Genomic DNA, 10,851 nt, shown 5'->3' with positions numbered 1-10,851 from the left:
ACTTTGCCACATTATAGTTCCGACCTTCAGTGTATTCTTAGCCTTTACTCACTATGGTTCTTTTCTGTTGTTTTATAGCATCTAGAGTTCACAACAAACTGAATATCATGTTTGAGTATAGAGTGAGCTCAAAACATTGTAGGGGAAGCACTGGGGCTAGTAATTTACAGCTTTAATTCTAGGAATCTCAGAATCCTTTTCAATTAAATCTACTGTGTTCCTGTCCTAGTGGGTTGTCTCTTTTCATCTTTTGTTGTTTCTTTTTTCAGAGAGAGAAGATATCTTCAGCAAAAGATGGACATGGCTCAGAGAGAAAGCTCGTGGTCCTCATTCGGTAATTATTTCCTGTTCTGACTTTGCTCAGCAGTCCGCTTCTCTGGATTAAGAATTTGATCAGATAAAACAAAGACGACACATCTGCACCATTTTTGTCCTTCTGTGGCAAAGAGCAGAGATGTTTCCAACTTCCTCTGTGGCTAGCCCCACCCCATTTCTCACTCTTCCTAGTAAAGAATTGTTAGTGAAAACTGTGTGGCCAATAATGTAAGACCTCTCTTTAAAAAAGAAAAATATAAAATCAGAAATATGAGTCTTTTATTCAAAGAACTGACTAAAAGTTATTTTTAAAAATGACTAAGATGAATAGCTTTGGGATTTGGTGTTGGATACTGTATGGAGCTTGTCCCTCGCGTCATCCTCTGATGCAGCTCTCCTAGTCATATGCCATAACAGGGCTTCATTCCTATCCTACTAAATCCATAAGCAAGAGGAAAAAACAACACGATCAAGGGACAAACTACATGGTGTGAGGCCAGCTCAGGATACATACAGGGTATACTCAATATATCTTTGTTATTTCTTAATTGCTGTGACCATGTCAACCTGGCACATTCACTATAATAGTAATGAACATTTTGAGTGCTTACAAATATGCCAGGGTGTGTCTCAAATGCTTTTCTCTTATTAATACAATCTTCACAATAAGCCTATGACATAGCTACTTTCATCTTCTCCATTTTACAGATTAAAAATTGAGGCACAAAAAGGTAAGTTGCCTGGGCACATACAGCTAATAAAGCCCAGAGCCAGCTAGCCTGGCTCCAAAGTCTATGCTTTTACCCTTATATTGCTCTTGGCATATAGGCGTTATGGATACATAATATCTATCATACTTAATAAAATCAAATACGCTATTGCCCAAAATGCCTTTAATAAAGGGCAAACCAACTCTGTCTCTTCAAAAAAATTTTAAAATTAGCTGGGCATGATGGCACGCACCTGTAGTCTAAGCTACTCAGGAGGCTGAGACAGGAGGATTGCATGAGTCCAGGAGATCAAGGCTACAGTGAGCCATGATGGTGCCACTGCACAAAGCCAGCCCCTGTCTCTGAAAAGAAAAAAAGGGAAAGAAAGTCAACCCACACACGAATAGAACTAGCGATCAGATCATTCGCTATAGCACTTTTCTTCACAGAACATAAGCCTAAAAGACTGACAGCTTTTTACAAAGAACAGCCTTTAACTTCTACTGGGTGAGGCAAATAGCAGCAGTGCTTTGTGGTATCTGTCCTGCTCAAGTAGTTTTTCTCTGCAGGATTTATGAAAGTTGTGTTTGATAAATATTTCAAAGCTTTGCTCTCAGGGGATTGTTTTATTAAAGCTATGTCACTTTCTCATGTGAAATGTGTGTTTGGTGAGTAGAGTATACTGACTGACCCTTTTACTCTGTAGTTTTCCAAAGCACAAAACTAATCTGCACAAACTTGACTCAATATGAAGCCAATCACAAGGAAAATCAAAGTTTTCGAATGGGGATCAAACTTCTTCGGAGTAGAAAAAATATTTGAAAAGAGAACTATGTTTCTGTAATATGTAATTCCAAAAGCAGTACTGCTAACATTTTGAACACTTAAAAGATTTACAAAAAGAAAAAGAAAAATTAAGTGTCAGGGGAAATTAATTAATAGCACTTATTTGCAGACATCTTGTTTCACTGTAAGTACATCTTCCTTTAGCAATAGGGTTGCCTACACTGTATGTTCTGCGTTCATCTGTATTAGGCAAAAACCTTGAACTACTCCATGTTGTGGTGATATTTCAAACTCCTGAGGAACCAACTAGCGAGAAAGCAAATGATCCTTGGACTCAATTTAAAATGTTGCTTTGATGATGTACTAAATCTTACTGTTCTCTGTCTTTGACATGAAAAAGTTACAGCTGAGGATTTGGTTGAACTCTGGAAGCATCATTATTAGAACTAATACAAGGCACCATGCAGACAGTCCTGTTCAAGACCTTGAACACCACTATAATTTGCAGTGTAGTTAATGAGAAGAACACAGGGTTCAGTGTCAGAGAAACAAAAGCTAAAGTCCCAATCCTCTCACCTATTAGTAGTGTGTCACTAGATAATTTAATTAACCTCTTTCAGCCTTGGGTTCTTCATCTATTATGAATGTGCAGTATTTGCCAGACAGCTGAAAAGAACAAAAAGGAGAATGGGAAAGTTCCAGAGACTTTTCATATAAACAGGCAGAAGATGAGTGCTTAAGCTGGGATCCCAGAAGACAAAAGGCCAGATCCCAAATTGGGTAAACTGCATTGCAGGAACAAAGCAAAAGCAACAGCTGAAATGATAAAAATATGTCGAATGCATGTTAAAGTCACAACAGAAGAAAGACGATGTACTTGTCAGTACTCAGAAAAATTTTTCAGACTGCCTTGTGCCATATTCCACATCCGGGTTTCTTTAAAGGGTCTGAGAACAATTTCTGACACTTTAAAACAGTTTTTACAATGTAAAATGAAAATGAAAAATACCAACCCTGCCTAGCACCCAGGATTATTTGGAGTAACAAGGGAAATAATGCAAATGAAAGCATTGTTATGTTAATTAATGTGTTGTAGCATCGAGCACTCATTAGTGTGTGCTCATTGCTCTAATCAAGTATACTTAGGAGAGAGGCTTTACTTACTTCATTATCCTAGAAAATATAAACATAAGTAGCACAACTTAATGGTTACTCTAAGCAATGTTCTATCTTTGCTGCATGTATTGGGATTAAGCATGAAGCCGTAGCATCTGTGTTTGTATTGCTTAGGATTTTTTATATTATATTTTCTCTGATTAATATTCACTTTGATTTGTTTATAATATATAGTAACTGGGCTTTTCTTATACTCGATAAAGATTAATAAGGTATGACAAAGTTGGCCACATTGAATAATACTTCGTAGTGATGTAAAGCCGTTTCCTGCTTCTGGATACCTCAGTACCATTTATGGAAGGGTGCACAGTGTAGTGACTGATAAGAATAGGCTCTCACATTTTATAGACATGGGTTAAACTCCAGCTCTGCCACTTGTTATCTGGGTAGACTTTGCCACATTATAGTTCCGAGCTTCAGTGTCTTCTTTGTCTGTAAAATGGAGAAAGTCATACCTATAGAAGTTCAAAGAAAGAGTGAAATAAGACAAAAGGAGTCATCACCAGGTCAATCCTCACCAACTTCCCCCTTAGGTATCCACAAGTGGCTTTGACCTCAATGATTCTGCTATACTCAAGTTCTGACCTTCAGTCCTGGAAGCTCAGAGAGGAAAAATCACCAGGGCCCCAGAGTAGACTGGCCTCAGCAATCCTGAATCAAGCTATCAAAACACAGTAGACAAGTATACATTGCTGTACATTAAGGTTTTTTCCCCTTTTAATATTAATCTTTTCCAGCTTTATTGACATATCATTGACAAATAAAAATTATATATATTTAATATATACATAGTACTGTTTGGATATATGTACACATGGTGAAATTATTACTGCCATCAAGCTAATTAATAGGCAAAACCATTGAAATAGTCCATGTTGTGGTGATGTTTCAAATTCCTGAGGAACTAACTAGTGAGAATGCAAATAATCCTTGGACTCAATTTAGAATGTTGCTTTGACAATTTACTAAATCTCACTGTTCTCTGTCTTTGATATGAAAAAGTTACAGCTGAGGATCTGGTTGAACACTGGAAGCATCATTATTAGAAGTAATACAAGGCACTGTGCAGTCATGTTCAAGACCTTGAATGTAACTGTAATTTGCAATGTACTTAATGCCATTAATCAAAAGTAATGGCAAAACTACAACTACTTTTGCACCAACCTAATAACATATGCATCACCTCACATTGTTACCATTTGTGTGTGTGTGTGTGTGTGTGATGAGAACATTTAAGATCTACTCTCATCAAATTTCAAGTATGTAATACACTATTATTAACTACAGTCACCATGCTAGGCATTAATTTTAAGGAGAGCTTTCTGCCATGTGAACTTGTCTGCTGCAATCTCTCCCTGAAGGTGAGCTACATGGAAAGCCAACTGAACAGAAAGGTTCTTGCTGAGTGAGGAATTTGAAAAGGAAAGTTGGTTATTTACTTAGGTGTATAACATAACTCTAGCTTTCTCCACATAGCTACATTTGTCATATAGACATAATACTCTGGACAGTCTGGAGGGCTCCTGCTTAAGAGTATTAGATGGGCATTCTCGATATTTGCCTCCATGTTTTGTCTTCCTCTAAGCCCCAACTTTTATGAGCTTCCCTATTGATGGACACAATATTTGAAGAAAGGCACATAACTTTCTTTTTTTTTTTTTTTAACATCAACAACATCCCTTTTATTTATGCCTATTTAGGAAATGATTACAGTTTTAATTAACAGTAGTTTGAAAGTCCTCAGCTTTTCTTTTTTTAATTTTTAAATTATTATTATTGTTTTTAAAATTATACTTTAAGTTCTACGGTACATGTGCACAACGTGCCGGTTTGTTACATATGTATACATGTGCCATGTTGGTGTGCTGCACCCATTTACTTATCATTTACACTAGGTATTTCTCCTAATGCTATCCCTGCCCTCTCCCCCAATCCCACGACAGGCCCCGGTGTGCAATATTCCCCACGCTGTGTCCAAGTGTTCTCATTGTTCAATTCCCACCTATGAGTGAGAACATGCGGTGTTTGGTTTTCTGTCCTTGCGATAGTTTGCTTAGAATAAAAGCATATAACTTTCAATTATTTTACAACCAAGTCTTGTAGGCCTATTCTTTTTAGGATTATTTTTTCAATTGTGTTGCGTAGCTCTCAAAAGGCAGACTTATCTCTCTCCCTTTGTGGTTTTTGGTGCGCTTTTTGATGACATGGTCAAGAATTGATAAAAAATAGCTACTTCACATTACCTGGCTGTTAGTAATTATTCAATAGATGTTAGTTCATTAATTTTATTTTCCCTTGCCATGAATTTATCTTAGGCTATATCCCTACTGTACCCTCAAAGAAATAAAAGTCAAATTTTGTCTAACATCTCATGATAGTCTTCCTACTGATGTCAGTTACTACTAAAACTGCCCATTTCTCTGCAGCTGCTACTACTCTGTCAGCCTAAGAGAAGAATCTCTGAAATTTTGACAGCATGTGGAAATATTCCCACTGATTATAGAATTATGAAGATGGAGAAGAGTATTTTAAAGGAGTTTTGCAGGAGCTACAGGAGAGGATTCAGGTATATTTATATTCATAGTATATGTGTAATGCTTTGTTCCTGCTCCTTCATTACTTTTTATTAAGAAGAGACAAGGAGAGAGACATGGAAATGACTAAGGCACCAAAGGAAAGGCATTTTTTACATTTCAAAGTCACAGGTAAAAAACATTTATCATTTTCATGTGGAAACATTCTTCCAAGCTGTAACTAATAATGGTCTCTCTTACTATTTCCTCCCACTTCTGCAGCTGCTAAAACACCTTTGCCACCAGCTCCCACACCCAAACCATGCCTTTGGATTTCTTCAGTTTGTAAATGGGAACATCTTCTTTTTAAAGCCTTTGCTGTATTAATTAATAGTTAAGAATCCAGGGCCAAGCCCGGTGGCTCACGCCTGTAATCCCAGCACTTTGTGAGGCCAAGGCAGGCAACTCACCTGAGGTCGGGAGATCGAGACCAGCCTGACCAAAATGGAGAAACCCCGTATCAATTAAAAATGCAAAATTAGATAGGCGTGGTGGAATATGCCTGTAATCCCAGCTACTCAGGAGGCTGAGGCAGGAGAATCACTTGAACCTGGGAGGTAAAGGTTGTGGTGAGCCGAGATTGTGCCATTGCATTCCAGCCTGGGTGACAAGAGCGAAACTCTGTCTCAAAAAACAAAAACAAATATAAAAACAAAAAATAAACAGTGGCTGGCATAGAGGCAAGAAACTCTATGAGCAGAAGATAACTATCTTATCAGCAGCAGAGTGAGCCTCCAAAAAGAAGCAAGATCTTTGAAAATGGCTGGGAGAGCTCCCAACTGAGTAGGCTTCAGCCTCCCACTGTCAATACTTAAGGTGCAAATGCCTCAGGCTGGGGGTGGATTACACTAGGCAAGGATACAGAGAATGGAATAATTAGGATGAAATCTGCCCAGTAGGAATCAACCAAACTAGTGATATGTGGCAAACAATGACTTTAGTGGAACCTAAGAAATAAGAATCAGCAGAGGAGCAGCCACTCACACGTACAGAAGTATGAAATTTTTCTTCATGCAAAGCCATTGGAGGATATTCTCTATGATGCATCATAAAATATTTTTGAATTTTAAGTTGTGGTACTTTTTTGTGTTTTGAAATACACATAACTCATTTTTTTATTTGATAAAACCTTCTGTTATTAGTACTGGGAATTTGGAAAGATAATATCAACCAATTATACTATGCTGGAAGGAACATTCTGCCCAAGTAGCAATGGGGCATGTTTGGAAAACACTGATTTAAAATTATCTAGGTTATTTTATTTAGACCCCATTTTAATTAAAAGAGCACAGTCTTGGTAAAATCACTTAGCAACTCTGGATCTTGAGTCCCTTTCATTGGAATTATGGAACCATACAAGAAAATCCAATTCGAGGATTCTATAACATTTTTCTTCCAGTGAATTTACTGATGAAATAAAAGGGTGTGATGGTAGGTTGGAGGAATGAGAGCGCCATTTTGTTTTCAATCCTGAGAATAAGGTTGGTGGCACCAGTAACCCAAAAATGACTTACTCATTTAAGACTTCACTCATGTTGATCCAGATCATGTTTAATGGATCCCTGAATGTCACAAAAAGGCCAGAGCAGGTTGAATTTGAATCTACTTTTCCTTCAAAGTCAGTAAGAACTGGAATAGAGTTCTCAAACAGGAATGGATTAATAGAATAATAAATTCACCAGGTAAATGACAAAGCGAAGCACAACTTCCTAAAACAAATATTTTTTTAGGACTGAGAATTATTCCAGTATTTATAATCACCAAACTTGCCCTGAAGAACAGCAATTGTGTCCATCCTGTCACCTGAGATGACCCTAATCAAGGGGCATTTTTAGAAGAGTAAAATCTAAAGTCACAAAGCTTACTGCATGAGAAATTGAAAGAGAAGTGAAGAGAAAAAGGTATAGCAAAAACAGACCTGAGTTTCAACCTTCAGATTTTTGCTATTAGTAATATCCTGCAATGTTAATACAGTGGTTGCTTGTATTTTTTTACAGAAAGCATTCATCTGCCTTATGTTATTTAATCCTCACAACAGTCCTGTAAGTTATGTTCAGCAAGAACTAACTTGTAAAAGAGGAAACTGGCTTTCAGAAATGAAAATGGCTTGTGTAAATGATGGGGAAAGCCACAGTATAAAGACAGTATGCTCCTTTGTATCACATTAGTTCCAACTGCCACAGAGATTTTAGGCTGACTTCTCATCTAGAGCAATGGTTCCCAACCTTTTTGGCACCAAGGATTACTTTTGTGGAAGACAATTTTTCTACAATCTGGGGATGTGGCAGGGGGGATGGTTTGGGGATGATTCAAGTGCATTCCATTTGTTGTGTACTTTGTTTCTATTATTTTTACTATTATTATTATTGTTTCTATTATTTTTATATATATGTAATATATAAAGAAATAATTATACAACTCACCATAATATAGAATCAATGGGAGCCCTGAGCTTGTTTACCTGGGGGTAATGGGAGACAGGGAAAGATCATCAAGCATTAGATTTTCATAAGAAACACACAACCTAGATCCCTCACATGTGCAGTTCACAATAGGGTTTGCCCTCCTATGAGACTCTAATGCCACCCCGATCTGACAGGAGGCGGAGCTCAAGCGGTAATGTGAGCAATGGGGAGTGGCTATAAATACAGATGAAGCTTCATTGGATCACCTGCCACTCACCTCCTGCTGTGCAGCCTGGTTCCTAATAGCCATGGACTGGTACTGGTCCGTGGACCTGGGGTTGGGGTGTAAATGTGTGGCTCTAAACTTTTTTTCAGCAGATAAAAACACAGATGCAATAGTTGCAAGTGCAGTGTAAAAGGCCTAGAATCCTGTCTGTTGGACCTTCCTTCCAATCCCAAACATGTTCCCACCCGGGCAACACTTGAAGCTATTCATTTGATTACATATAAATATAAAATTCTGGATTATAAACTCTGAAATGCTTATTTCCCTTCCCAATCCCGAGGCATTTCTTTTGATTCCAATGGGCAAGAAATCAGACACCTTCCCTTTCTCTTCCCAAAAGGCATTTGTTTACATTAGGGAGATAGGGTTTCTCTTTGTCTTTCTGGAGAGAAGGAGGAGCTGTCCTGCTCCCATGTAGCCTTCAGGGTTTCAGTTTCTGAGGTTCCCTTCCCATGGTGAAAAAACACCCCTTTGCCCATACAGGCCTGTCCCTCTACGGCAATGTGATGAGAAAGGGAAAGAACTGCAAAGCAGAACTGATTGCTTTAAGTAGTAATAATCTGCCTTTGCCCAGAAATGCATACTAAGAATACAGGTATTAAAAATGTGTTACAGATATCCTAGATAATGATGCAGATGCAGATATAGATATAAAAAATAGTAATGTATATTGTGATAATACCCTTTAGTCATAGTGTGTGAACATGTGAAATGTTTGGTTATTAAACTTTCCATCATGAGTATTTGAAAGTAGAATAATGCATAGATAATAGCTCTAAAACTGTGATGATTCTTCAAAGGACTTGATCCACATACACGAGTTTTTGCACTGGAAGCCAAAGCTACTTGGTTGGGTCTATAGAGAGAAGCCCTTACCACCCAAGATAGCCTTGACAATGGGCTTGGGCGGCTCCTCGGCGGGCGGTGGTGGTGGCCGTAGTGGTTCCTCCTGGCCCTGTCAATGTGGGCGCCAGGCCCGGGGAGGATGGCGCCCTAGAACCCGGCCTTACTGGGGTAGGCGTGGGAGGGGACGCGGTGGGGACCGGCCATGTCGGAGGTGACCTTGGAGTCTGCTGCAGCACTGGGGCGCCAGTTTTAGGAGAGGCTCCGACTTCGACTCTTGGGGCCAACTGGTGGAGGCGATAGACGGGATCAGATATTCACAAGACATCTACAAAAAGAGGCCCAAGCTCAACACAATAATTCTGAATTTACAGAAGAACAAAAGAAAACCATAGGCAAAATTGCAACATGCTTGGAATTGCGAAGTGCAACTTTACAGTCCACACAGTCTCAAGAAGAATTTAAACTGGAGGACCCGAAGAAACTAGAACCAATCCTAAAGAATATTCTTACATATAATAAAGAACTCCCATTTGATGTTCAGCCTGTCCCATTAAGAAGAATTTTGGCACCTGGTGAAGAAGAGAATTTGGAATTTGAAGAAGATGAAGAAGAGGGTGGTGCTGGAGCAGGGTCTCCTGATTCTTTTCCCGCTAGAGTTCCCAGTACTTTATTACCAAAGTTGCCATCAGAACCAGGAATGACATTACTCACTATCAGAATTGAGAAAATTGGTTTGAAAGATGCTGGGCAGTGCATCGATCCCTATATTACAGTTAGTATAAAGGATCTGAATGGCATAGACTTAACTCCTGTGCAAGATACTCCTGTGGCTTCAAGAAAAGAAGATACATATATTCATTTTAATGTGGACATTGAGCTCCAGAAACATGTTGAAAAATTAATCAAAGGTGCAGCTCTCTTCTTTGAACTCAAACACTACAAGGCTAAAAAAAGGTTTACCAGCACCAAGTGTTTTGCTTTCATGGAGATGGATGAAATTAAACCTGGGTCAATTGTAATAGAACTATACAAGAAACCCACTGACTTTAAAAGAAACAAATTGCAATTATTAACCAAGAAACTACTTTATCTTCATCTACATCAAACTTTGCACAAGGAATGATCCTGACATGATGAACCTGGAACTTCTGTGAATTTTACCACTCAGTAGAAACCATCATAGCTCTGTGTAGCGTATTCACCCTTTAACAGGCAGGAAGCAAGCCATACGCAGACCAGTAGGCCAGAGGGAGTCCAGTGCAAAGTTGTACCACAGAATTCAAAGTCCAGCACATCACTGATGTATAGGACTCCTTTGGATACAGGTTTATTGTAGATTTTGAAACATGTTTTTACTTTTCTATTAATTGTGCAATTAATAGTCTATTTTCTAATTTACCACTACTCCTACCCTGCTTCCTGGAGTAATACTGTTGTGGGTAGGACATGCTCATCTTCAAACTTAATACAGCAATAAGCATGTGCTAGAGTTTACACATCTGTTCACTTTTGCTCCAATATCCTCTTTTCACTTAACTTCAAGCTTTGGGCTGATGTGGTTAAGGCTGTGTCAAACTGCTTTGAGAGGAATTGGACCAGTTCTGCTGCCTAAGAAGGTCTGTTTGGATGTTTATAGGCAGCTCCTCCGAAGTGGCCTAAATTCACCCTGATGTGATAGTTTTCCTGCTTAGAAAGTGGGCTTGGCCAGATCAGTATCCCATATGGGAGTGTTCCTTAGGTTGTAGCTCTGATTG

General features: G+C 38.7%; 1 pseudogene across 1 annotated transcript; it reads left to right on the top strand.

Moving 5' to 3' along the window:
• The first annotated feature begins 9,299 nt into the window (after positions 1-9,299).
• LOC126954518 (axin interactor, dorsalization-associated protein-like) lies at positions 9,300-10,581 on the top strand (annotated as a pseudogene). The gene has a single exon (XR_007725625.1). The product of XR_007725625.1 is annotated as an axin interactor, dorsalization-associated protein-like (transcript).
• Positions 10,582-10,851: the final 270 nt, after the last annotated feature.

The sequence above is a fragment of the Macaca thibetana genome, chromosome 5 (assembly GCF_024542745.1).
Source record: "Macaca thibetana thibetana isolate TM-01 chromosome 5, ASM2454274v1, whole genome shotgun sequence".
Classification (NCBI taxonomy): domain Eukaryota; kingdom Metazoa; phylum Chordata; class Mammalia; order Primates; family Cercopithecidae; genus Macaca; species Macaca thibetana.
This window is presented reverse-complemented; position numbering and strand designations above follow the sequence as displayed.